We start from the raw sequence: 27,595 nt of genomic DNA on the forward strand, positions 1-27,595 counted from the left end.
AACCAAGACAAGCCCTGCATTACAACTTTGAAAACAGGAGAGTGCACCAAGATGGCCGCCCCGGTGGATCTTGAGTTGAAGAAGGCCTTCACAGAGCTTCAAGCCAAAGTTATCGACACTCAGCAGAAGGTGAAGCTGGCAGACATACAGATTGAACAGCTGAACAGAACGAAAAAGCATGCACATCTTACAGATACAGAGATCATGACTTTGGTAGATGAGACTAACATGTATAAAGGCGGAGGAAGAATGTTTATTCTTCAGTCCAGGGAAGCAGTTCACAATCAACTGTTAGAGAAGCAAAAAATAGCAGCAGAAAAAATTAAAGAACTAGAACAAAAAAAGTCCTACCTGGAGCGGAGCGTTAAGGAAGCTGAGGACAACATCAGAGAGATGCTGATGGCAGGAAGGGCCCAGCAGGGAGCCTCTCAGGGAAGCTCTTTCTCTTGCCCCTCTCATTCCTGGTGGGGTCAGAGGAGTCTCTGCAGGGAAACAGCTCCTCCTCTGCCCCATGGACGCCTCATCTGGACGGCATGGCAACGTCACATTTTCTGCATCACCCTGAGACCCTTTTGCTTCCCAGCCCTGGAGTTTTTACCCTGGCTTTACCTTCCACCTCAGCCCAAGATACTCTTCCCTCTCAGGGTGTGTGATGAACTCCCAGGAGAGGGAAGATGGGAGCCAGGGCAGATAGGAAGTTCTGCCTGAGCTTTCCACTAGGCATGCCAGCCAGACCAATAAAAAGTGTCCACTCTGCTAAGCCTGCTTTTCTTGAGCTGAGGGATGGAGCAGCGGGTTAGAGAGGCAGGGGCCATCCCCACCTCAGCTCCTGCTCCCTCTGCATTGGAGCCCTTCCTTCCTTGGGGGATGGGCTCTTGCCCTCTTCTCTTTTCCCTTCCTGTACCTTTGACTAACCCCTCAGCTTCCGGGCCTGCATGTAGTAGACAGAAGAGGAAGAAAGAACACTGACATTCACAGCTGAATAAGTGAACCGGAGAGCAGTCCCTGGATGGCAGTCTGCCTCAAGATTCCTTTTCCTGCCTTCTCCCATACATTCCAAAAGGAAGTTCAACAGTCAGCAGCACCTCCAAGACTATCTCCTTCAGGCCAATATTTTAACATGGACGCTGTAATCCTGAGGCCTCCTAGCGGCTGAGGGCAGCAGTATGCTCCAGCTAGCTCGTCCCAGCCCAGGTGGGCCAATTATTCAATTTTTAAGAATTTTGTTGCAAGCCAGTTGTTAAACACAGCCATTATAATTATGTAAATGTGCAAATTAGGTTAAAAACAAGGACAATAAATATTCAAAACTCAAAAAGAGAGAAAACAGATACCCTTCATAGAGATTGTGCAGTGGTATCTTGTTAAGATAGTATCTACACTAAACAACTGATTTTAAATGTAGTCTGAAGCTTTCTTTTGGAAGAAGATGATACCTAGAACTTTCGTAGACAGAGAGGAGAGGTCAAGGACTGGCTCAAAGCTTGAAAGGACAGCCTAACTTTTTTGTTAGGGGCTGGTCACTTTATGTCAAAGTTGTTGATCATTTACCATTCTGAAAATTCTGAGGCCCTTGAGAATCATGTTAAATCAGTTCTGCCCTTGTTCTATAAATGGAGCAAAGCATGGATGATACCCCATCTATTTATAGCATGGTTTAATGAATATTTTAAGTCTACTGTTGAGATCCACTGTGCAGGAAAAAAAAATTATTTCAAAAATATTATTGCTCATTAACAATATACCTAGTCACCCAAGAGTTTTATGGAAATGTATGAGATTAAAATTGTTTTTATGCCTGCTGACACAGCATTCATTCTGAAGCCCATGAATCGAGTAATTTTGACTTTAAAGTTTGCTTTTTTTAATTTAAGAAATACATTTCATAAGTCTACAGCTCTTATAGTGATTCCTCTAATGGCTCTGGGCAAAGAAAATTGAAACCTTCTGAAAAGGATTTATCATTTCCACACCAGTAAGAACTTTCAGGATTCATGAGAAGGGTAAAAATATTAATATTAACAGGTATATGGAAATTTATTCCAATCCTTATAAATTACTTTGAGGGGTTCAAGATTTCACTGAAGTAACTACAGATGTGGTAGAAATAAATATCAGAATAACTAGGTTTAGAAATGGAGCCCAGTGATGTGCTGCAATCTCATGATAAAAAACTTGAATGAATGAGGAGTTGCTTCTTATGACTGAACAAAGAGAGTGGTTCATTGAGATGGGATATATTTCTGATCAAGATGCTATGAACATTGTTGAAATAACAACAAAAGATTTAAAATATTACATAAACTTAATTGATAAAGCAATGGCAGGGTGCGAGAGAATTCACTCAAATTTTAAAAGAAGTTCTTCTGTGGGTAAAATATGACCAAACAGTATCACATTCTACAGAGAAATCATCAATGAAAAAAACAGTGAATTGATACAACAAACTTCATTGTTGTCCTAGTTTAGGAAATTGCCACAGCCACCCCAGCCTTCAGCAACTGCCACCCTGATCAGTCAGCAGCCATTAGCATTGAGGCAAGACCTTCCACCAGAAAAAAGATTATGACTCACTGAAGGCTCAGATGATTTTTCATATTTTTTAGCAATGAAGTATCTTTAAATTAAAGTATATACAGTATTTGCTTAGGCATAATGCTAGTTCATGCTGAATAAATTACCAGTATAATATAAACAGAAGTTTTATGCGAACTAGGAAACCAAAACATTTGTCACTTGTTTTATTGTGATACTCACTGTATTGTAGTGGTATGGAGCCAAACCTGGAATACCTCTGAGCTTTGTCTAGTATATTTGAATACTGTACTCTTATCAGGTAGGTAATGTCTTGATAATGTCTCATTATTTTAAAATATTCATCCATATCATCTCTCAAATACAACTTCTAATATAAAATGCATCCAGAATATTAAAAATAATAAAGCATATAAAAGCTTTATAGACAAAGATAAAATGCCTAATTATCCAACCATAGAAGAATGGTTATATAAAATATAGTAAATGTATATTTAATGTGATATACTATTCTGCCACTGCATTAGACTACCCAAATTAATTACTGTATTAAGTAATGTCATGGATTTTAAAATAAAATTTTACTTTTTAATTTAATCCAAACATAGAAAAAGTTCTCTTTAAATTTATTTCAAGGCAATAATCCACCCACATCTTTCCCCAGCTCACCTCCAACAGTTAGTGTTAAAGTTTACTTACTTACTGCTAATAATGCCAGTACTTTCCATTCAGTGAGTTATTTGTAAAATAGTTATTAACATGTACTAGTAAAAGCCTTCTTTAATACTATAGCATTTGCCTTTTTATATGCCAATGTAGGAACCACTAAGCAAAGAAAAACCCTTCCCAATCCCTTCTTCATAGAAATTCTATAATTTAAGCTTTTTAATGTAATTATAATCTTCGGTATTCAAATTTGGAATGTTCTTCTTAATGCTATTACTTTATTTAAAAATAATAATTTTCAGATTTTCTTTGCTAGATTTTTTATACTATCACACATTTAACATTCACCTGAAAGGAAGAGGTAATTTTTTTACAATTAGTTTAATATTTATTTTGTAGGAAAGGCAAGGGTAAGAAAATCTTAAGCTGCTAATGAATTTACAATTCATTAATTTAACAAATATTTATTGAACTCCCAACTTATTTAAGGAACCATGCTATGCTCTTAAAATTCAAAAACGAAATAACCATTCTATGGCCTCAAGTAATTTACATAAATACACAACCAGTTACAGTATCATCACATCGTTTCTACACATTTCAGTGGAAATAAAAGGGAAAAAATTCCTAAACTGTTTTGTGTAAGTAAGTTAGGAACTACATAATAGATTAAACAGATTAAACTGAGCTCCAAATAATAAATTACAGTTAGCTATGTGGGTAAGCTGAGAAGTAAATATTGTTTCAAGGAGTAAATAGGAAAACTTGAATGTAAGTTCTTTAGAACCATATCTGGTGCAGTATAATGAGTAAATGTCATTCTTGTCTCCCAACCTTGAAAAGTAAGTATTTCTAGAGCTACATCCTCTCCACTAGTAATGCCCCAGAAGGTACGTATAAGCTAATTCCTTAAAAGAAATCATCTAAAAGAGGTAGGACATCCAGAATGGTGGAGTAAGGAGTGTAGCAAATCCTCTTTATAGGAAAATAAGAATTTTAACTCATATAAATTATTCTAAAAACTAAAGTCACCAGAATCTGTACTAAAGGCACACAACCAATAAAGCAATATTTATTCAAGAACGTCTACTAAATCTTGCTAAGAACAGCAAGAGTCTATTTTACAACCCACTCTATTACCATTGCCTCACGCATCATCTGCAGAGTTGCTTCTCCTGCAAGATCCCAGTCTGGGGATATGGTTTTACCCCAGGAGGGGCATGCTGCTTGCATTTCTTTCACTCTATCCTCAGGTTGCAGAATCTCTGGAATAGAGCAGGTGCAGCATATTGAACTGGGGCCTCCTTTCCGCAACCACCGAAGGGCCAAGTTATAAAGTAGAATCTCTACTCCAGTTGCAGAAAGCTAAGAATTCTGTGGCTCTGTCCTGTCTCCAGCTCACTCATAAGGCCAATGTTTCAGACCTGGAGAGGTGAGCCAAAAATTCTAGAGATTACTACCACTGCTCAGGACACTTTTCATAAGGTAGCTGTGTCATTTTGAGAGAAGCCACTATTCCCACTCTGAGCTTCTCATCAGTGATGTCAAGATTTTGCCCAGTGAGGAAAGACAGTCCTAAGAATAGAGAGTTCTGAAGCTTGCCCTAAATGAACTGATTTCATTTGAAGCAGAGTGTGGAAAAATTCAAGCCTGGAGGTTTGGGTGGTGATCAATTAAACAATGCTGACGTAAGAGCCAAAGCTTTGTTTGTTTGTATGTTTGTTTGTTTTTGAGATGGAGTCTCACTCTGTCACCCAGGCTGGAGTGCAGTGGCGTGATCCTGAGTTCAAGTAGTTCTCCTGCCTCAGCCTCCTGAGTAGCTGGGATTACAGGTGTGCGCCACCACACCCAGCTGATTTTTTGTATTTTTAGTAGGGTTTCACCATGTTGGTCGGGCTGGTCTCTACCTCCTGACCTTGTGATCTGCCTGCCTCGGCCTCCCAAAGTGCTGGGATTACAGGCATGGGCAAAAACTTAAACCACATGTCAGCAACTTTTACCAGAAGAAATCAGGGAAAGAATGGCAAAAAGTCTCCCTGGGTCAAACCAAAGGAGTCTCAAAAACTATCTCTGTAAAAGAGACACACATTTAATTGGCTAAAACCGTGGAACTATTATGCCACAGGACAATGTGGAAATCAAAAGAGCAGTGTGATAACAACAGGGAAGCCAAATAGCTGGGTACGATAACAAAAGGGGCAGACAGCAGCTTTAGCTGTTGGGGACGTTTTGTAGCTCATATAAATTTTAGGATTTTTTTTCTGTTCTTGTGAAGAATGTTGTTGGTATTTTGACAGAAGTTGCACTGAATCTGTAAATTGATTTGAGCAGTATTATCATTTAACAATGTTAATTCTTCTGATCCAGGAGCATGGAATATCTTTCCATTTTTTTGTTACCTGTTCACCTTTTCTCATCAGAATTTTATAATTTTCTTCATATAGATCTTTCCCTTATTTGTTTAGATTGAGCCTTGATATTTTATATTTCTTGTAGCTATTGTAAATGGAATTGCTTTCTTGATTTCTTCTTCAGAGTGTAAGCTGTTAGAATGCATAATGCTACTGACTTTTGTGTGTTGATTTTGTATACCTTTACTGAATTTATCAGTTCTAACAGGTTTTTTTTTTCTTTTTTTGTAGACTCTTTAGGTTTTTCTAGGTATGAGATCATCTGTGAGTAAAGCTAATTTGACTTCTTTCCCATTTTATGCATTTTATTTCTTTTTCTTGCCTGATTCCTTCAGCCAGAAATTCCTGTTTTATGTTGAATAAAAGTGGTGAAAGTAGGCATTCTTTTCTTGTTCCACATCGTAGAAGAAAGGCCTTCAATTTTTCACTGTTCAGTAAGTTGTTAGGTGTAGTTTTGTCATATATGATCTTTATTATTTTGAAGTATGTTCCTTCTTTACTCAGTTCTTTATTTACAGTATAAGGGAACTCTATTAACAACTGTCTGTCAACTTATTAGTTAACAGATACAAGGGAAAAATTCTTAGAAAAACATAAACTACTGAAAACAATCAAGAAAAATAGAAAATTTGAATAGACTTAAGTAAAAGTTTTAAGCAAAACATTATCTGATAAAGAAAATCTCAGGCCCAGGTAGCTTCACTGGTAAAATCTATAAAACATTTAAAAAATATTTAATAGCAATTCTTCACAAACTCTTCCATAAAATATAAGAGGGAGGAACATCTTCCAAGTCATTTTAAGAGACTAGTATAACCCTGATATGAAAATTTTAAATTATTTACACATAACTATATCAAGATAAGCACAAGATTTATTTACTGAAAACTGTAAAACATTATTTAAAGAAAATAGATTGAAATAAATGGAAAGACATTTATTTTCTCCATGTTCAGGAATCAGGAGGTTTAATCTTGTGAGGAGTCAATATTCCCCAAATTAAGGTATCAACCTAGTCCTTATTATAATTTTTTGAAGAAATTGACAAAGTGATCCTACATCACAGCACTTTGGAAGGCTGAGGCAGGAGGATACCTTCAGGCAACACAATGAAACCTTGTCTCTATAAAACATTAAAAAAAAAAAAAAAAAAAGAATAGCCAGGCATGGTGGCACAAGCCTGTAATCCCAGCTCCTAAGGTAGCTGAGAAGAGAGAATCACTTGAGTCAGGAGGTTGAGAATATATTTAGCCATGATTGTGCCACTGCACTCTAGCCTGGGTAACAGAGCAAGACTCTATCTCAATTAAGAAAAACAACAACATACCCCCACACAATATGATACTGATATAAGGAAAGATACATGGATCAATAAAATAGAATTGGATCCAGAAATAAACCCATGTATCTATGATTCATTGCTCTTAGACAAGGTGCTATGATTATTCAGTTGGAAAATATTTTTTTTCAAAAAATAATACTGAGACATCTGGGTAACCGGAGGCAAAAGAATGAAGTTAAATCCGTATCTCATAGTCTTTACAAAAATTAATTATTTTCTTTACATTTTTATATTTTAAAAAATTTATAGTGTACAAGAAGTAAATTAGTGGTTGCTTAGTATTGACAAGTGGATGGGCAGGATGAGAGAGACTGCTTATGGGCATTGGGTTCCTTTTAGGGGTAATAAAATGTGCTACAATTGATGGTAGTACCACACTGTGAATATGCAAAAGAGGTATTGTATTGTACACTTTAAATGTGTGAATTGTATGAAGTGTGGATTATATCGCAATAGACTTGGGGAAATATATCAAACACACACACACACAAACACACACCCCTGAGAGTTTATCCCATGAATGCTGAAGGTCGATGCTATTCAGTACTCACAACAGTGTCTCTTCCTACTCTTTCCTAAAACTATCCTTTTCTTTGACGTGAAATTATTATTTGGTGCTATTTAATCTTCCCGAAGCAATTTTTAAAGTCTTATTAAAATAATTTATATATCTTTCCCTTCTGTTGATATTCCCAAGGGAAATGTAAGAGTCTGTATATGAACAAATAATTATTTCATTATGCATAAGGAAATAAAATTGCTGCTATTGGCAATAGAATTTAAAACAGCAAATCTTGGTTGACTTCTTCCCAAAGGCTAGTTCTGGCAATTTTTTTCTCCAGATGAGTTAGTAAGTGATTTTTACTGTCAGAACAATTATACACCTGTCAGGAATGATGATTCTATTTTTTCTAATTGATCTCCAGTGAATTATTTGCACTATTACCTTGTTCTGCTGTTAAGAAAAGCACCAATGGTAAAACAAGCAAACTACTGCAAAAAACAAAGGAAGCAGTATAACTTGAGAGTTTGCTATCTGAAGGCAAAGGAAGCAATATAACCTGAGAATTTGCTCTCTGGGACTATGTGGTCATTAGCTTTGATACAGAAAAGTTTGCTGTCATTTTGAGATCCCTTACAACTGAGCCATTAACTTGTAATAGTTATTTTATTAAAATCATTATTTTTCCTTCAAGCAGCATCACTTAAAGTGAAAATTATTTGCCTAAAAACCAACTGAAACTTCATAGGAACCCTGCCTTAAATATATTGATTTTTAATTAATATTTCATTGCATAGAGAAATGCATTGCTACACAACAGAAAAATAGCATAACCATAAAAAGGAAGTATCAAGGTGTATAGCACCAAACCAATGATTTTTCTCTGTATTTCCTGGAATGTATTCACCCTTCAGTGTTGCAGAATCCTTCATCTTCAAACTTTGCTCAGCATGTAGTACTGGAGAAACGGTTCAAAGCAATACTCAAACATGCCAAGCAACGTCTTACTTCTCTGTCTTTACCTGAAATAAGATTTCTCCTCTTTCCTGACTGATGCACTTCTGTTCATTCTTCAAAACTAGGAAGACATATCACCATGAAGCTCCTTATAACCCCTCTAAACCACATGCATACCCCATTAGCAATCAACATATATTTATCTTTATTATGGCGTGTCTCAGACTAAGTGATATGCTATTACCAAGTGTTACATTTCAAGTTTACCACAGTGCCTGGTCTACGGTATATTAAACAAAATATTTATCTTTCTTTTTCTGAAAGTAAACAGTTTTTTTCTTTCTCTGCCTCTTTATAGTATGCATTCATTCCCACTTTTTATTTTCTTAATAAATAAAATCCTTTGCTTCTCTGTCTGAATTTTAAGTTTTATGAAAATAAAATAATGTATTTTCTACCACTATGACATTTCTATGAAGAATCTATAGGAGAAAAAAAACCTTCAATTTTTGTAGCATTTTATAGTTTAATTACTGTACTTATATTTGACTTTAAGCATTTATAATAATCCTGTGATGTTTATTCCCATTTTGCTCATGGGAAAGCAGTGCTCCATCATTTGTCCAGAGTCACATTTGACAAAATGCTAAAGTGATTCCAGAATTGGGAACTTGCAATTAAGTTTTCTTAATGCAGCCCAGGGCCTACCTCCCATGAACAGAGAATTTTTTTCAATTATATATTTATTGAAAATGCCAGCATGTGTCACCAAATGGTCTTATATCATTATATATTATGTGTGTATTTAAATCAAAACACATTTAATTGTGATTGTTAGACAAATATTCAACTGTAGAATAATATTTGAATCAGCGACATACTTGATACAATTTAATTCCAAAATATAAAATAGTTTCTGCTTTTACGCTTTTTAAAGGTTAGGTGCTATACATGTTTTTAGGAGAAATAGGTAAATCACAATGTAATCTCATAAAAAAGGCTAATTTTAGATATTTTTTACATAAAAATTATATTAACTGTAGAAAATTGAGAAAATGCAAAAATATATAAAGCCACTAAATCAAAACTAAACTGTAAACACCTGTTAGATTTTATTTCAGATTTGTTATTAGTACTCATATTACATTGTTTATACAAGCTGTTAAATATTCTCCACAGAACTTTTGGAGGCCTAGGAAAGATGGTCATGTAGAGTTGTATTTTTAATTACTATCAGTATTACAGTTAGAAATCTAGCTCTTCGTTGTGTTTTAAATTCATTTTGATAACATTTAAGAAATTTATAATCTGGCATATTTTTAAAAGTTATTTCTCAATTTTGTTTGATAACATTAGTCCCAGTAATGAAGTTTTTCAAGATCCTTCAATTATTTTACATTGAATTTATAGATTTAAGGCATGTGGTTTCCATTTTTAAGTACTTTAATTTTTCAACTTAACAAAAACAACTTTGGATATACTTAAATGTAAGTTAAATTCACAAATATGAAGAATCTCAAGTTCTCTTTAAATACAAGCTTAGCAAGATTTCCATTAAAAATTACAACTAAATTACTCTATTATATATGTTAATTTGGCATTAGAAGGCAGAATATTTTTCTAACAGACTCAGTTTTCTTAAACATTACAAATCTTTAAAATGCAGAATATCCACTGATCCCTTCTTAAGTTCCAATTTATCTAATGTATCAGTTTAATTTTCTTAATTAAAAAAAATATTGTTTAGTCACTGAGAAAGTAATTATGTTATCCTGATTGATGGACAACTTTCTCAGCAGGCAGAAGCTGCATGATGAGCAGAGATTTTGACTGGAACTCTGAATTCACGTTGTGGCCTTTGCTGGACTACATTGAGCTCTATTGTTAGTTTGTGTCAGGGAATTCATGCTAAAGGGGTTGTCTGGCAATACCCAAAACTTAGGTAGCTCAAGACTCTGATCTATACAAGGAAGCTTTCAATCTACTTTGCCAAATATCTTGTTTAGATTTTGTATGTTTTTGGCTAAAATATTAAAACTATCTTCCTGTTACCTTTAAAGAGCTTTTAAATCTAGAGAATTGTCTTGAGTCTTCCTGCCTAAGAGGGAATCTCTTTGCCCTCAAGACACGGAAATGATATTTATTTTTAGTCTGCAGATATCAAAGCTATGTTTGAATCTTTGGTCATAGCTTCAAGGTCATACTACTGACACACGTGTATATTTACATGTATATTTCAATATACACACATGTATATTGAAAACATTCTGATAGTTTCATTTACAATTTGGCTATTTGTGTTTCTCATGTGTTTGAAATTATTCATTTTATGTTTCAAATACCGACAGAACCTTTTTTTTTTTTTTGAAACAGAGTCTCACTCTGTTGCCCAGGCTGGAGTGCAGTGGCCCAGTCTGGGCTTACTGCAACCTCCACTTCCTGGGTTCAAGCAGTTCTTCTACTTCAGCCTCCCAAGTAGCTAGGATTACAGGTGACTGCCAGCACGTCTGGCTAATTTTCTGTGTTTTTGGTAGAGATGACGTTTCACCATTTTGGCCAGGGTGGTCTCGACTTCCTGACCTTGAGATCCGCTGGCCTCCCAAAGTGCTGGGATTATGGGTGTGACCCCCCCATGACTGGCCAACATTTATTTTTAAAGAAGGATGTAAACTCAGTGAAATGACAACTTAAATTCTTAGTAGAATTCTAAATCTCTACTTATATCACAGTCTTGAGACTTAGCATGTATGAAATCTTTGTAAATGCTAGAATTATTATCTATGTTGTGTTAGTATCATTCAGCACAATGCTTGGCATATAATAAATATTTGGTTAAATTTCTGTCATGTGAATTAGTAAATGGATTAATATAATTGGCATAGAATATTTAATATCTATATTATAACCAAATATGCCAATTATTTAATGTATGAGAATTTTTAAGTGTATGTGAGGTGATTTTTTGTTTTGTTTTTAGCATCTAATTTAGAAAGCAATAAGACCTGGAGCATATTTTTCAAGAATGAGTGGTCAGTCAATGAGGACTAATAACTAGGAACTTCTTGTGCACTCAACCTCTTCCTCTGATCATTAATCCTGCAGGGATTCTTTATACCTTGATCATTATAGTTAATAAAAAATGCCAATGTTACAGGAAGAAGCATAAAAAATGAAAGATCATCAAACTTCAACAACTGAGAACTAAACATTCACAAGACTCCATATTAATTAACTATGGAGAGTAACATCTAAACACAATGATGAGCAAAGAGAGAGTAGTTGATTGATTCCTTGAAACAATTCTGTTTTGATAACCCCTTGATGTTGGTTTGACTCATGCTCCTACCATCATGAAGCCCCCTATTGTGTAAACTAATTGAAACCTCACAAAATGGTGTCACTTGAATAGCATTACTCCTGCCTGATTGCAAGCAACTCTAATTCCCAATGTCAAGATCACATTTCACTGCAGTTATATGGGTCACAACATGAAAGGGATTAATTTCTGGTTGATTACCCTCTGCTGCTGTAACATGAAATGCAATTCATAGCAAGTAGGCTCTTTGCATGTTTGCTAATCCGCCACATTGGCAATTATTTTGAGGGTCCCCTGAAGAATTCTGATGAGCACTTAAAGTAATGCTTATGAAATATAAGCCAATGATGCAGATAATGTTAAAAACAATATTCTGTGAGATTATGTATATTTGTGTGTGTGTGCATATGCACGTGTGTGTTTACAGGACGAATTCAATCAATACTCTTGCAGGTTGCTGAACACAATATTCAGTATAGATTGCATTCAGAGAAATCACTTGGGGGATGCAAGCATTTAAGAAATAAAATTGTGGCAAGTGATATCCTAGTATAAGAAATACAATGTTGAATAACAAAGTCCCTTAAAGTATCCAAGAACTCCCATAACAAGAAGTGATGTTATAACTGGGCCAATCTCTACAACCAAATTGAGAAAGTTAGAGCATTCACAGAATATTATAATAAAGCAAATATTTAGCAGATTTGGATATTTGAAGGGACTTGCAAGATTCCACCAAGTATACACATGTAAAGTTTTTATTTAAAGGCAAAGGATATGTAGGGCAATAGGAAGATAGTGCAGTCAGGCATCATCATTAGAAAAATATTGATGCTTAAGTTTTCTAGAGTCCTTATGTATACGTGGAAACCTTTTGTTTATAGACAGAGCCACCAAAAACTGTGCTGTGAAATCTTGGCTTCAGAAGAACTCAAAGTAGAAATTTCTAATGAGTTTTCCCCTCTTCCTGTCATAGAGGCAAGCCAAGCTGTCTCATCTGTTGTGCCATATGAAGCCATCAGTAAAAACACTGACCCTGCCCCATCCTAGTGGAATTTCAGATTTGAACAAGAATATGATCAATTACACTGTCCTTTATTTAACCAATAGTTAAAACGACACATCCAGACATATCAAGGGATATGCATAGAGTTTACCCAGTCCAGTTGTAAAATAACTCTATTCTCTAAAAATAGTAGTAATGATGATAATAAGTAGCTGTATTAGTTATCTATTGCTACTGTAACAAATTGCTACCATCTTAATTGCTTAAAAAGCAACACAGATTGATAGTTTTGGAGACCAGAAATCCAAAATTATTTCTAAACAACATATGTAAAAGGCCTAAATGAGTTTGCTCTATCTTAAATGCTAAACAAATGAGAGCTTTTCATATCATTTTTGGAACCCTCAGAGTATAATATTCAACTATTTAAATTAATATTGTATCTTGTGTTTGTCAACAGGTGAATATTGACAAAAATTAAGATTTGGTTCCTTTTAGTTGTCCTGTGTGTTTAATTATAATATAAAAAACTCAATCATTTTATTTATAGTAACTCATATATGAGACATCTTTACCCCCGAACACACACACATGCATACAAAATATATCTTTCCCTTGTTTAATCTACTTCTACACAATAGCACACAGCTGTATTAACACTGAGTAATTCAGTAAAACAACTAGAATAATTTGGGTCCATAAAATATTCACAAGCCATATTGACTGAAGGAAATGTGTGGATATTTAAGTAAAGCCCCTGAAAAGTAGGACCTTACTTAAAGGCAGATAGTCTTCTGTTTTTCATTGAATAGGACCTTTTTAGGCAAAAAGCAATGGATCAATGTTTCAGAAAACCTATAGAAATTCCTATAATTTTGTAAATAAGAATCAGAATATATTCCGCTTTCAGAAGTTCACTATTAATTTTCTCTTGTCCTAATATCTTTCATTCTTGAAAATTTGTAATCAACATACATATGGATGCATTTCGTCAGCTTTTTATGACTCTGACAAATTTGCTTCTAATAAAACTATAGCCAGTATTTATCCAACTATCTACCACTATGTTGCGTCAATCACCAGATTCTTTACATTTTTTTAAGCTGAAAAGAAATTTTGCTTATTGTTTGTTTCAAAATTTAAAAGGGCTCAGCAGGCAATTTGCATATGTCACTAGTTTAACTGAGCAAGGATTAGCAAATTAAATCTTAATTAGCTAATTTTTGCATAATTTTAGGGAAATTATATGCTTTGTGCAGATGACAGGTGGGAGGTAAGACATTTAGCTTGTATTGAATTGAAGCCTTCCTTGACTTTATGAATTTTAATAGAAAAATAACATTTAACAGTTAAAATATGTGTCAAACTGAATAGATCCTTTCTGGAGCCGCTAAAATAACAAATTATTTTGTGAAAGAAAACCAGTGATAAGCATTTAGGTATTCCTAATAATGCATATATAAGAAATATTTTGAAATTAAAACAGATTTTTTTCAAACAGGTTTTATGGTTTATGGTTATGTGTTCTGTCTTATAATAAATTAATGGAATGTGAATAATAATTTATGGTTTGCACATATAGCTACAATAAAGTCACAGTATTAAATCTGTATTTGGAAGAATAAGTAGTGCTTTGCCACAGTAATTATAATCTTACCAACTCACGGGAGCAGGGGGTTTGTGTGACGTACAGCAGTCTTCTGATCCTTTGGCCTGGTGCCCTCAAGGCCATCCTCCCCTTTGTGCTGCTTCCCATTTCTAGACTGTTCTCTCTCTACTCTCCACACTTAATCTTGTTATCAAAGTATCCTTTAAGATTCCAGCTAAACATCTGTGTACAGGAGGACTTTACTTATCCTGCTTTTTCTTGTCAATGATTTAACTCCCTCTGTGTTTCCATGGTTCCATGTGTATGTGTTTTTTTTTTTTTTTTCAGTCATTGCACTAATCAATTATACTACAATTGCTAAGAACTTCACTTTCCTTACAAGATGTAGGGAGCCAGCCCTACGTTACATGTGGGTAATGTAGGGTACCCCATGTTCGGTGGTGACAAAGGAATGAGAAAAAGACAGATTAAGAGAGGTAGTGGGACCAGGAGGCCATCACTCATTACTTTGGAAGAGACAGTGAAGGCCCTAAGCTCTGATCATCCACAGTATTTATTGGTTACAATCACTTTGATCTACAGGGTACTTGTGGAGTGCTGGTGGAGTGAATCAGTGAGCCAAAACTGGCATGTCATTCTAAGTAACAGTGGCAGTTTGGGAGTTTCACAAAACAAGAGCATGTGGTTGTCTTTAGTTTTTTATCTATGCACAGCTGATGAAACATGGACCTTACAAGGAGCCTACAAGTCTGGCTATGTCATAGTGCTACAAAGGGGTTTTATATCCTTGAGCACAATGATTATGATAACAGAGCCTAGGTCACCTTGCACCAGAATATGAGGCATGGAGAGGCCTTCCTCCTCAAAGACCTCCTCTGGCCTTCCGCGGTTTGTTGTTCCTTGTTTATATGTTACTCATAACTGATTTATGTAGGTACTCTGTAAGTCCTTTCTCCTTTGCTGCTTTTCCCAACAACAAGACCCTTGAAAGCAAGAACTATATTTGATTCACTTTTACATCTTTTCAATAGGGATTTATTGAATAAATTAAGAAAGGAATCTTTACTGTCATATTTTAACCACCTTATTTCAGTTTAGTTCAGTTTTGCTTGATTCACAATTATTCTCAAAATCATTTTTGAATGAAAGCTATGAGTTTAATATTTTATTATAAGCACAAGTTACGTTGTGTTGTTTATTCTAGGCAAACTCATATAAGTCATGACATGCTTTAATAACTTCTGTATTCCAGTAGACACTAAGGTCTATGAAAACAGAAACTTTGTTTCAGTAACTGCCCTATCCTCAAAGCCAGGAATATAACCTAGAACATAGCAAGTAGGTAATCAGTAAATAATTTTTGAATAAATAAAGGAATTATATAATGAAATATAAAAATCAAAAAAGGTAAGAAGAAAAACAGGAAAGAAATAAGGAAAGGAAGGAAGGAAGGAAAGATGGAAGGAAGGAAGGAAGGAAAAAGGAAGGGGAAGGGAAGAAGGAAAAGGAAGGAAGGAAGGGGAAGGGGAGAAGGAAAAAAAGGAAAGAAGGAAGGGAAAGGGAAGGAGGAAAAATGGGAGGGAGGGAGGGAAGGAAAGAAGGAAAAGGAAGGAAGGAAGGATAGAAGGAAGGAAGGAAAAAAGGAGGGGAGGGGAGGAAGGAAGTCAAGCATCACCAAACCTTTGGAGGGTAAACCATTGCTTGATTTATTACCTAACAGAATGTTCAAGAATGATAGGCACTTGTAATATACATTTTGTTAAGCAAATGAATTACTAGTTAGTTCAGGCATTTGAAGTGATTTTTATGGATGCAGTTTTAAAAATCAATTTTACAAATTTCTGCTTCAAGTACTTGTAATATTTCATAGCAAGATCTAATACTTATCCTGACTACCACATTTTCTCTTTAGTTTTTCAATTCCTCTTTATAATTTTATTCTAATAGTTAATTCTGTAAAAGACAGTATATATATTCTATAATAGATATTTGTATTGTGTATGTTATTCAGACACTTCATTTTTGTTAAATATTTCTTTCTACTGTCATGTTTGGCAAGTTTGTACTTATTTCCATGTTTTTGCCTCTAACTGTGCATAAATAATTTTGTCTTTTTTTCCCTGATGAAAGCAAACAAACCTTATTGCTTCTGGTATGGAACATGAATTTTATTTAAATTAAATGGGGAAATAGCCCTGATATGTTGGTTTTAAAAATGCATGTCAACATTTGTGCATTTGTATATTCTATGTAAATGCAAGCTTTTAACAGAATTCCAGGAGAACAGATTATAGTTTTTGACTGTAATTTATGGGAACTATGTAAATATCTACAACTTATAGCTAGTGCTTTCTAAATTATTCATGAATTACTAATTACCCTCTTTCAGCCACAGGAAATGCAAACATATTTTCACAGAGAAGAAATACTAAAACCTCCAAGGGCCATTTGGTTAAAAATAAATAATGACATTGAATGCTTTACTAACTGAATGAGGCACTACTTTACATTGACCTGCTAATTTTTGATGTTTGGTGAAACTATCATCGTTTAATAAAAACTGGAAATTTTAAGAAAATACCCTTGGAATGCACAGCTGGCCTTACACAAAGGCAGAGTATGTGGTCATCTTCATGAAAAGCAGCTCAGTACAAAGAACTTGAGTTTGGTACCAAGCAGATTTGGATTCAATTCCTGCTTCACCCTGCCCCTGATTAATCCTGGGACCTTGGACAAGTTGCTTAAATTCTAATTTATTTATTTATTTATTTTGAGTCAAAGTCTTGCGCTGTCACCCAGGTGGGAGTGCAGTGGCATGATTTCAGCTCACTGCAACCTCTGCCTCCCAAGTTCAAGCAATTCTCTGCCTCAGCCACCCAAGTAGCTGGGATTACAGGCATACACTACCATGCCTGCCTAATTTTTTGTTTGTGTTTTTTGTATTTTTAGTAGAGACAGGGTTTTACCATATTGGCCAGGCTGGTCTCCAACTTCTGGCCTCAAGTGATCCTCCTGCCTCAGCCTCCCAAAGTGCTGAAATTACAGGCATGAGCCAGTGCACCTGACTTAAATTCTGTAAGCCTCAGTTTCCTCATCTGTAAAAGTAATATAATGCCTACATCAAAATGTTTATAAGTTTATTGGAATAATGTTGAAACATAGATTCAGCACCTGATACATAATCCTTTGTTTTAATGACGTTGATTATGTTCATGATGATCTGATTTGGAGTTAGTAACAAAAAGTCTGATGGCCAAACACAACGTTTCCCCTGATATCATAATAACTAATAGATTTTACACAGTCACAAAAATTAATTGTGACAATGCTATTTTACCTGGAAAAAGAAAGATATGATATTACAAAACTATAGCATTTTAGCATGTTACTTCCCTATTAAATATTAAAAGTATGGAAAAGTATAGGATTTAAAATCAAAAGATCTGGACTTGAGAATGGGTTCTACTTAATAACTTCATAACTTCAAGATTATTAGGCGAGTATAGGAAGAAAATATACCTCATAACGCTTTCATCATTTTAACAAACATATATTGAGCCTCTACTGTGAAATCTGTGATTCCTTCCCTTATGTAGTATACTATCTGTAAAAGCGATATTAATAAAAATAATTTACCATAACATCATATTTACAATGGTAGAAAACAAATTATAAGCTAAAAATGAGGTCAATAAATGGGAAAAATTATTTTATCTTGAATTTAATTACAGATTTCTCAGAGGAGGCAACTAATGCTTAATCAAGGATTTAAAACAAAAGGTATGTCACATTTTAAAATATAATAACTAAACATAAGTATAACCACTCTCGCAAGGTTTATTCATAAATTTATTGTGAAACCTTCCCATATCACTTTATTAATCAATTTACCTATCTCTATATAACCCCAAATCAGACTTACTCTAAATTTTATATGAAAAATAATATTAAGAAAAACTCTAGAAAGAAGCAATAAAGGACCCTACTAGATATTAGGAAATATTATATAAAATCTTATTTATGAAAAGAATTGCATATTGGCACAAAAGTAGACAGATCAATGGACAAATTTAACTACAGAAAGAGACACAAATATATGTGGTAAAGGTAGCATCTCAAGTCAAATAGAGAAATGAACTTTGAAACAAATAAAGTTTGACACCTGGGTGTCCTTTTAGAAACAGCTAAAATTGAATTCATCTCTAATATTGAGAACCAAGGAAAATCCAAATGAATGGAAGTTTAAATATAAACACAAAATCTTATAAACATTAGAAGGAAAAAAGGGGTTAATTCCTATATAATTCTATAGTAATGAAGTTTTTTCTCTCTTTTAAAATCAGGAATCCATAAAACACTGATAAGATAAAAACAACATAGTCAAAGTCAAATAATAACCAAGGAAAGATATATTACTCAAAGCATAGATTAAGTGGTAATTTTTGTTATAGATTAAAAACATAAAATTGTAGAAATTCACAAAAGACAACTGAAAATATCTAAAACTGTAAATAATGTATAGAAAAATATATGAATAGCTTGTAATCATATAAAATGATGCTCAGTGTAATTTATTATCTGAACAATTAAAACCATACTGAGATGATGAAACTTAGAAAGTGGCAAAAACACAAAATTTGAGCAACACAATCTATTGATGAGATTGTGGGAAAACTAGTAATCTGGAAACATGGCCAGTAGGAGCACAAAATGGTACAGCACACAGAGAGTAATTGTAGATGACTAAAAATGCAAATGCATTTACCTGTTTACAGGATAATCCAATCTCTGTGAATTTACCTTAGTGACACACTTGCATATACATGAAATAACCTATATAGAAGTTGTTAATTTCAACATTTTAAAACTGATCACCAGTTAATACAAAGCTCTAATCACTCTAACATATTTTTTCATAAAAAAAGAATAAGATAGTTCTCCTTGAACTGATATGAAACATTTCCAGGATTTACTGTTGAACTAAGATAAAGAAAGAAAGAAGGGGACATGGAGAGAAAGACAGAGAGGAAGAATGAAAAAGGAGAGCAAGGAAAAAATACTGTGTGTAGTATTGACTTGGTCTATTTTGTGCTATTATAAGAGAATACAACAGACTGGGTTATTTATAATGAATGAAACCTTTTTTCTCACGGTTGTGGAGTCTGGGAAGTCCAAGATCAAGGTGTAGGCATGTGGTGAGGGCCCTCTTGCTACATCATCACATGACAGAAGGGTAAAGAGACTAAAAAGGGCCAAACTTACCCTTTTATAATGACATTAACCCTACCCAGGAGGGTGGAGCCTTCATGACCTAATCACTTCTCAAATGTCCCACCTCTTAATACTGCTACAATGTCAATTAAATATCAACACGAATTTTGAAAAGGACAAGCACTCAAATCATAGCAGGTATGATGTCTTTTTTTATAAGAAAAAGTGTGAGAATATTTGTATTTGCTTCTATCTACCTAAATTTTTCTTAATGAATTGATATACTAGACACTAATTAAAATGATTATCTGTGGAAGCAAATGGAATGGGGTCAACAGAAATGGGTGTGGGAGTATGAGGTCTCAGTATATCAATTATACTATCATTTTGTTTTCCCCCAAAACAAAATGATAGCATATATTTGTAACATTTGAAATCTTCCAAAAGTTGAAATAATAGTAGAATAAACACCTGTATATTCATTATTTTGATTCACTAGTTGTTAACATTTCACCACATTTGCTCATGGGACAGATGGAGGACTTCCTCATTGTATTCTTACCATGCAAAAGAAGTTTGTCTGGAGAGGTCCTCTTTATCCCCTTATTTCTTCCTTGATTCCTTTTTTCTACAAATAATTATTAAGCTGGTACAATGGGTGAAGAACTGTACTAAGTGTGATGGCCTTGTAATTACTAGTGAACACACCTGATCAAAATCTCTGTACTTGTTCTGCCTTCTCTTTATAGGTATCTTAAGGTGACGAGACCCATAATCACAGGAAATCTTATTTTTTCTCATGTATTTTAGTTCTTGAATCTTCCCCGAGCCAAATATGCCAGTTGGAAAACTAATGCAAAAGGGAAATGTGACTATCTATTTTTTTGTTGTTTTTGATACCCAGTTCTCAAAAGATACATTAGATGATCCCAAATAATACATCTATCAGGAAATTCTATAATCTTCTGAAAACCATGATGCAACCTGGGCCATTTTCTTCAGGTAGGGAACAGAAGATTCCATTGTAGAGAATTGCTGTGTGGACAAACTCAGCTGCCGTTTCCTGCCATGTTCTTCAGACCTACGTAACTCATGTAATCATTTAAATGTATGAAGATGAGGGCTCTCCTAATAGTACAGTTTATGGAAGGCATCTCTAAAGTTGAAACTTAAGTGGTAAATCTTAATAGGAACTTCTACATGACTTGCAGGACAACCTTCCAACCCACAGAGTAAAGCTGTGTTTCTTTTTGGCACCAGCAAATTCTAATTGGGCCTAGGAGTGAGGAAGCATTGTAGTGTGGTTTGCAGAGTCGCTGGAAAGGGGAGTTGAAAGTAAGAGATTGGTTATCACTACAATACAGGAAAATATATATGGGATGTAGGAAGAAGGACGCCCCCTAGAGAAAGCTAAGTGTGATAGGCTAACAGGAAGGAAATGTGAAGCTTAACAAAGTTTTGAGGAAAGGATGGCCCTTGCTTTATTCCACTTCAAGTCAGATATCTCAGGATTGCTTAAGATTGTCCTGATCACTGTACCCTGATTTAGTAGTCAAAAACTTCAGGCTTTATTAGCTGGTGCTGTGTCTTCCTCTCTTTCTCCCTTCATTGTTATTTCACTTTTTTTTTTTCCTCCAGTACATTTAGAGAACTGTGGTCATCATTATTACCTGTATTGCTCTACCATTATTCGGTTTTCATAAGAAGCTGTCACATTATCAGTAGGTGATAACAGGTATTGAGGACTCTCCTATAATGAGATATTGTATCACTGTAATGTAGACAGACCAAAGTCCAGGCTTTGTGACTTGATTCTATGGATTATCCAGAATGAGAAGGAAGTTCTTGCATCCACTTTGGTTACTAGAGTTCTAGGAATAGCAGAGTTCTTAGTGCTTTTAAAATTCTAAGAGTAATAGCGCTGGTCTGTGGTCTCACTTGGTCATCTTTTTTGTCTAAAATTTTAGGTAGCTAAATTAGGTATTTTTAAATCACTTTTTTCATTTTAATATTGTGATTTAATTATACAAAGTGCCTCCACCTAACATCAATGTCTGCTTGACCTTGTCAATATTGAATGAAATTTCACTTAAATTAGTCATGGCATACCATAAGAAATTTTCTGTACATATTCTATTGGTGGTGTGTGGAAACTTTGAGTTTGTATAATAGATAAATGAATAAGTGGGTGTCATTAGTTTTGGAATTGTGAATAAATCATTAATGAATGAGTATATTTTATAAACTATTTTTACTTTTTTATTTCCAAGCCAGTTCTTTATATAAGTGTAAAAGCTTTTCCTTCTGTTGATTTATAAATTAAATACAGCTATTAGCCACTATCTGTATACTTACAATGTATTCATCATCATCTATGTAATTGAAGAGGTTTACATTTATCTCTATTATAAAAGTTGCCACACTGGAGTAATTATTTATTATCTCTAATCCCCTGAGATCCTGAATGTGTCAAGGGCAAGAATTTGTTTTATTTATCTTCATATTCCTGGTACCTAATTCACTTAGTAGTTTGTTGTAGGTGCTCATTAAATGTCTGGAAAATTAAAATATTTTGTGCTCATCTTTATGTATCTAAAAAGCTAATAATTTGAAATGATTTCTCAATAATTGTAAATGATTTTCCCTTTTGTTCCAGTTATTGTTCTACAGTTGGTTATGTGTCCCGTATTACATCCTATGCCTCATAAGGCTATCAAGTCAAATATGGTCATACTTTATTTTTATACCCACAGTTTCAACATATTATGACATATATCTCCTACAGAACTTCAGACCCCTACAAAGTTTCCCACTACCAGTTATTTTTGGAAGACTTTAGTAGGTTTCTCATCAGATCATGCTAGATGTAATCTTTTTATTTTAAACTTCTGGTAGGCATTTGCCATTTTCATTCTTTCCCTTCTTTCTTATGGAAGGTAGGTCCCGGGACACACTCCATTTTCTTTATACTTATTTCTAAGTGTATAGATAGACAATAGAGAGATACATACATATAACATACATACACACATACTCATATGCATACATAAAGATTGAGTAACCCTCTGTATCCTACTGAGTTAAAACCTTAAGTTCTCAGTGTCCTGAGTCTGTTTACACCTGAGCAGGGTTCGACTTTAATTCATCTGACTGGGAAGAGCATCTAGATGTTATGTTTTGCATGCCATTCTTTCTTTTCCAAGTCTCTCTTAGGTGCCAGGCCTCAAACACCCTCTTCATACAAGCTTCCTCTTTCTTGGATACCCCTCCCATGCAGGACAGCTTTTGCCGATAATTACACATTACTGCTCCTTCCAACCATCTCTCTGTGGGCATGTCCCTGAAATCCCAGTGCCCGGGAAGGACAGCACTGAAACACAGAGGCTAAAGCAGCTGTAGCCTGAGGTAGGTATGCCAGGTCGACCTCAACCTGAAGCCAAGCTCCCAGGACATGAGAAGGCTAGTCATGCCAACACTCACTCTAGGCTAGCTTGGATTAGAATCAAGACTTCAAGTGAGAAAAAAGTTTTAACAATGCAAATATAAAAACAAGATGCCTCTAGAAAAAATACATTAATGCTTTCATGTAACAAACGAGATTAAATCTCTTATTCCAGTCTTTATTTCCTGCCACCCTAATATGTTTATTGAGCATTAGACATTCTCACATAGCTGCCATTCTCTATACATGTATTTTGTTTGTCAGCAAACAACATATTACTCAGCAAAATTAACAAATAATGAAAAACAAAACAAAAGCCTTTCCATTAGATTAGACATTAAATCCTTGAATTGAAAAGTGTTTATTTAAAGGCCCCTGCTGCTTTAAGTATTTTCAACATTTTTTTAATGGAAAGTTCTCCAGATTATTTTATTTACATCAACTCCAATATACTCCAAGTGAATTTATTTACATGTGTGCACATTTGAATGAACACACATTTGTACACATTTATACTCAGTTTTATAACTTGTAACACATTTCTTCTACTGCACAGACTTTTTAAAATTAACACTGAATAATCTAAAATATATTTATAAGTGACAAAATAAAATGTGCCTATACCACATTCTTGATATAACCCATATTGCCTTTTAGAATCTGTGGCATCAATCGCAATGTCTTTTTGTTCATGTTTTATTTTATTTGAGTTTTTTTTTTTTTTTTTTTTGGTGAATCTAATTGTCAATTTTGTTTATTCAAAAAAACAAATTTTTATTTTATTGCTTTTGTTATTTTTTAGTTTCAATTTGGTTTATTTCTATGTTTTTATAATTCTACTCATTTGGGGTTTGTTCTTGCTTTTCTAGTTCTTTCAAGTTACCATTAGATTATTTGAAATTTTTCTACTTTTTGATGTAGATGTTTATATTTATACACTTCCCTCTTAATACTGCTTTTGCTGTGCTACATACATTTTGGTATTTTATATATATATATGTGTGTGTGTGTGTGTGTGTGTGCATATATACATATATATATATATAGCATTTCCATGTTTGTTTTCAGAAATTTTTAAATTTTCATAATTTTTTTATTGACACATTGGTTGTTAGGGAACATGTTTAAATTTTGTGTTTTTATACAGTTTCAAAAGCTTTATTTGTTATTGATTTCTAGTTTTCTTCCATTTGGTTTTTTAATCCATTCATCTGGTCTATGACTTTTAAGTGGAGATTTTAATCAGTTTATATTCAAGGTTATTGTTGATAAGTGAGGATTCAATCCTGTCATTTTGTTAGCTGCTTTTTGGTTGTTTTGGTTTCTTTCTTCATCTCTTATCATTTATCATTGCTAATTGGTAGTTTCCTATAGTAAGATGGATTTATTATTTTCTTTCTCTCCTTCATGTATCTGCTATTCCAGTAAGTTTTATACTTTTGCATGTTGTCATAATGGTGGTTATCATCCTTTAACTTTCAGATATTGGATTCCCTTGAGCATTTCTTATAATGCAGGGCTAGTGGTGACAAATTCCTCCAGTTTTTGCTTATCTGAGAAATTATTTTGTTTATCCCTCATTTCAAAATAATAGCTTTGTTTGTTATAGTGTTTATGCCTTTTTCTTTTTTTAGTACCTTGAATATTTCTCCTCTGACGTCTGTGCATCTGGTGAAAGTCACCTCTTTTAAACTTTCTAGAGTAGCTTTTGTAGAAAAAGATCTTTACCTTCATTTGTGTATTAGTGTGCTGGTTGGGAAGGATGTGGCGACCCTTTTTCTGGGTGAATGCAATGGTAGAGTCTCTAAGTCTTTTAGATTCTTATTTTCCAATCTGTATTTGATTCATATTACATATAGTTGTAATCATAATTTATACTTGTACATTCTATCTTAATATCATAGCTATTTTTATAAAGTGAAAATTTATGATCAATATTTTAATGTATGTATCATATCCAGTAAAGTGGATATACTATAATTTACTTAACTACTGCCATATTGTTAAACATTTAGGTAACACTAACAATGTTTAACATAAAGCATACGCCTGTGGCAAGCATATATGTACATTCATATATATACATTTACATATGTTTTCATATTAAAATTTCTTGTTCTTACTGTATTAAATTGTTCAAATAACTTTATGACTTACAATAAACAAAGGCAAATTATTTCTCACAAATAATGTGCAATGTGATTTACCACTAGCAATAGGTGAAACTTTTAGTATTCTTCAACGCTGGATAATGCTTAAATTAACACTTGTATTTTTAAACAAATAATTTAGTAGGATGAACACCTGATTTCTAGGCTAAGGATATGGTACATAACATTTTCATAATCACCTTCCTCATCATTTGGAATTTTGAATATAGCAAGCTATAATAGAGCAAAACCTTTCAAAGGAGTGTATAAATATTTGACATTAAATGCTCACCTGTATTACATGTTTAGCATTTTTGTCAATTTTGTATAGTTATTCGGTCTTTCCCCAATTATCTATTTTTACTTTTATACAGCTGCCAGCTTTATTTTCACCTTCTATTTTGCAGTGCTCATAAAGTAAATCACATTCCTAAGCTCATTAGCATATCCAACATGTACAATGCACGTCAGCTACGTGCAGCACATATAGTCTTTCTATGTGCTATTCATAGAGTCAACTATATGCTAGTGTTTCTTTAATTTTTCAAATGTAATCTTTATAGAAATAGAGTATTCTTATACCTATCTTAAAAATAGTTGCTGTGAGAATAAATAGTATTATATATAGGAAGGGTGAAGTATATGAGATTTAATAAATTATATGATTTATTACATATCCTTACACAGTTTTTCTCATCTTTTACTTTTTTTCTCTTTATGTCTCCCATCTTTCCTTATTTCCCTTCCTTCCCTTTATTTATTTCTTACTCCTTTCCTTGTCATTTCAAATTTCCTGGTTGTTAGCTGGTCCCAAATAGAAGCACTTTCTAGGGAATTAATTACATGGATGTAAGTTAATATTTCATCTGCTTTCTAATTGACCAAACCCTGAGCAATCTAAGGTCCACAGCCCTGATTTCTGACTCACAGAAAATGTCAGAAACTTTTTAAGAAACTTTTTCTTTAAAAACTTTATTCTAAAATTTTATATTTGTTATCTTCTTTTCTTGTCTTGTTTGATTTATAATAAACTGTATTTTTATTATGAAAATAATGAATATTTATTGTAAACAATAGCAAAATAAAAGCTAAAAGAACTATATTTTATAATCTTACTCGAATTAACACTTACAAACCCACTTTTAATACTTGCTCTTTCCAGAAATTTTACCCATTTTTTTTTCTAATGGTATGATACTTCAGATAGCTTTCTGAAGATTTCCTTGAAACAAATATTCACTGATGATGGTAAGATACTCCAGTTCCTTTAAAAAGTACCCATATATGTTTCAATGTCCTAACTACATTGTGATTTGGAGAGCCAATTATATCAGTGGGTATATGTGCATCTGTGTGTGTGCGCATGTGCGCGCGCACACACACACACACACACATGTGCATGGTTTTCTTTCACTTGACATCACCAAACTGGGTTTGGAGAAATGCCTGTGCAGTTATTCTTTGCTACCCTAACCCATTGTAGATGTTATGTCGAGAAGTCCAGCCATTTATTTTTTCTTTATCCACTTTATATTTCTGGACAGCAAGCTTTTCAAATTTTAAAAAATTATTTGAAGCCTGATTCTTAGGCATATTAATTTATCAAGTCTCTAAGCTGAGACAAATATGTTAGTACCACTCAGTACATAGTTTTCTCATTTTCCTTTCAGGTCAGTAGATAAATCCTTCTTTTAATATTTCATAAATGCCAGGAGTTAGTTAACAGTCCTGAAATACTATTAAACTAATCTCTTTGGTTCTTGACACAGCCTTTATTTTATTCTTTACTCCAGAAGATGTCACAATTGCAGATCATATTTATATTTTATTTGAAAAACAGTGAGAGGTAGTTTCTTTAAAAATAGAGTGTTCTGTAGTGAAGTCTAAACAGTCGCTATGGGAAATTTTGCAAACTTGAGAAAACCAAGCCTTTCAAAACTCAGAAAATTCTTACCTAATAAATAGAGACCAGTTCTAGAAAAGTAGCTAGTAAGTTAAACTATGTACTTTACTGACATTTAGATCTATACTTTTTTTCCATTGGATATTAGCATTCTGATATCCTCCTAAAACAGGCAGCTTATAGAAACAAAAAAACCTATTGGGATTTTTTTTTTTAATGTATGAATTCTGAATGATGTATCAATTCATCTGATTTTTTATGGGGTCTTATTATTGTTATTGATTTTTCCTTTGAGTTCAATCATTGGTTTTCCTGGCGTCTTAGAAACCTACCTATGGCTTTGAGAATTTCACCTCTTTCTCATTTCTTTTTTTCCATGTATTTTAACATGCTTTAGTTTTCCTTTCAATATTTCCTCAAAAAGCAGTGTACAAGGAACCCTTGTCTTAATATTAGCATTACTATTAAGGCAGTCAAGCTGATACAACCAAATTTATGGAAAACCATCAAAGTAAATTGGACCTCACCATTATTATTATTGTTAT

The 27,595-nt window shown here is 33.7% G+C and overlaps 1 protein-coding gene and 1 pseudogene across 2 annotated transcripts in view; both read left to right on the forward strand.

Moving 5' to 3' along the window:
• Positions 1–1,318, forward strand: part of LOC116563335 — a 1,374-nt pseudogene extending 56 nt beyond the window's left edge. The window contains exon 1 of the transcript XR_004274343.1: positions 1–1,318. This exon is cut by the window's left edge and continues 56 nt beyond it. The product of XR_004274343.1 is annotated as a prefoldin subunit 1 pseudogene (transcript).
• Positions 1–27,595, forward strand: part of TENM4 (teneurin transmembrane protein 4) — a 3,057,282-nt gene that overhangs the window by 605,013 nt on the left and 2,424,674 nt on the right. The gene's annotated exons all lie outside the window — the stretch shown is intronic.

The sequence above is a fragment of the Sapajus apella genome, unplaced genomic scaffold, assembly GCF_009761245.1.
Source record: "Sapajus apella isolate SASKATOON/1434 unplaced genomic scaffold, GSC_monkey_1.0 scaffold34, whole genome shotgun sequence".
In the NCBI taxonomy this organism is placed as follows: domain Eukaryota; kingdom Metazoa; phylum Chordata; class Mammalia; order Primates; family Cebidae; genus Sapajus; species Sapajus apella.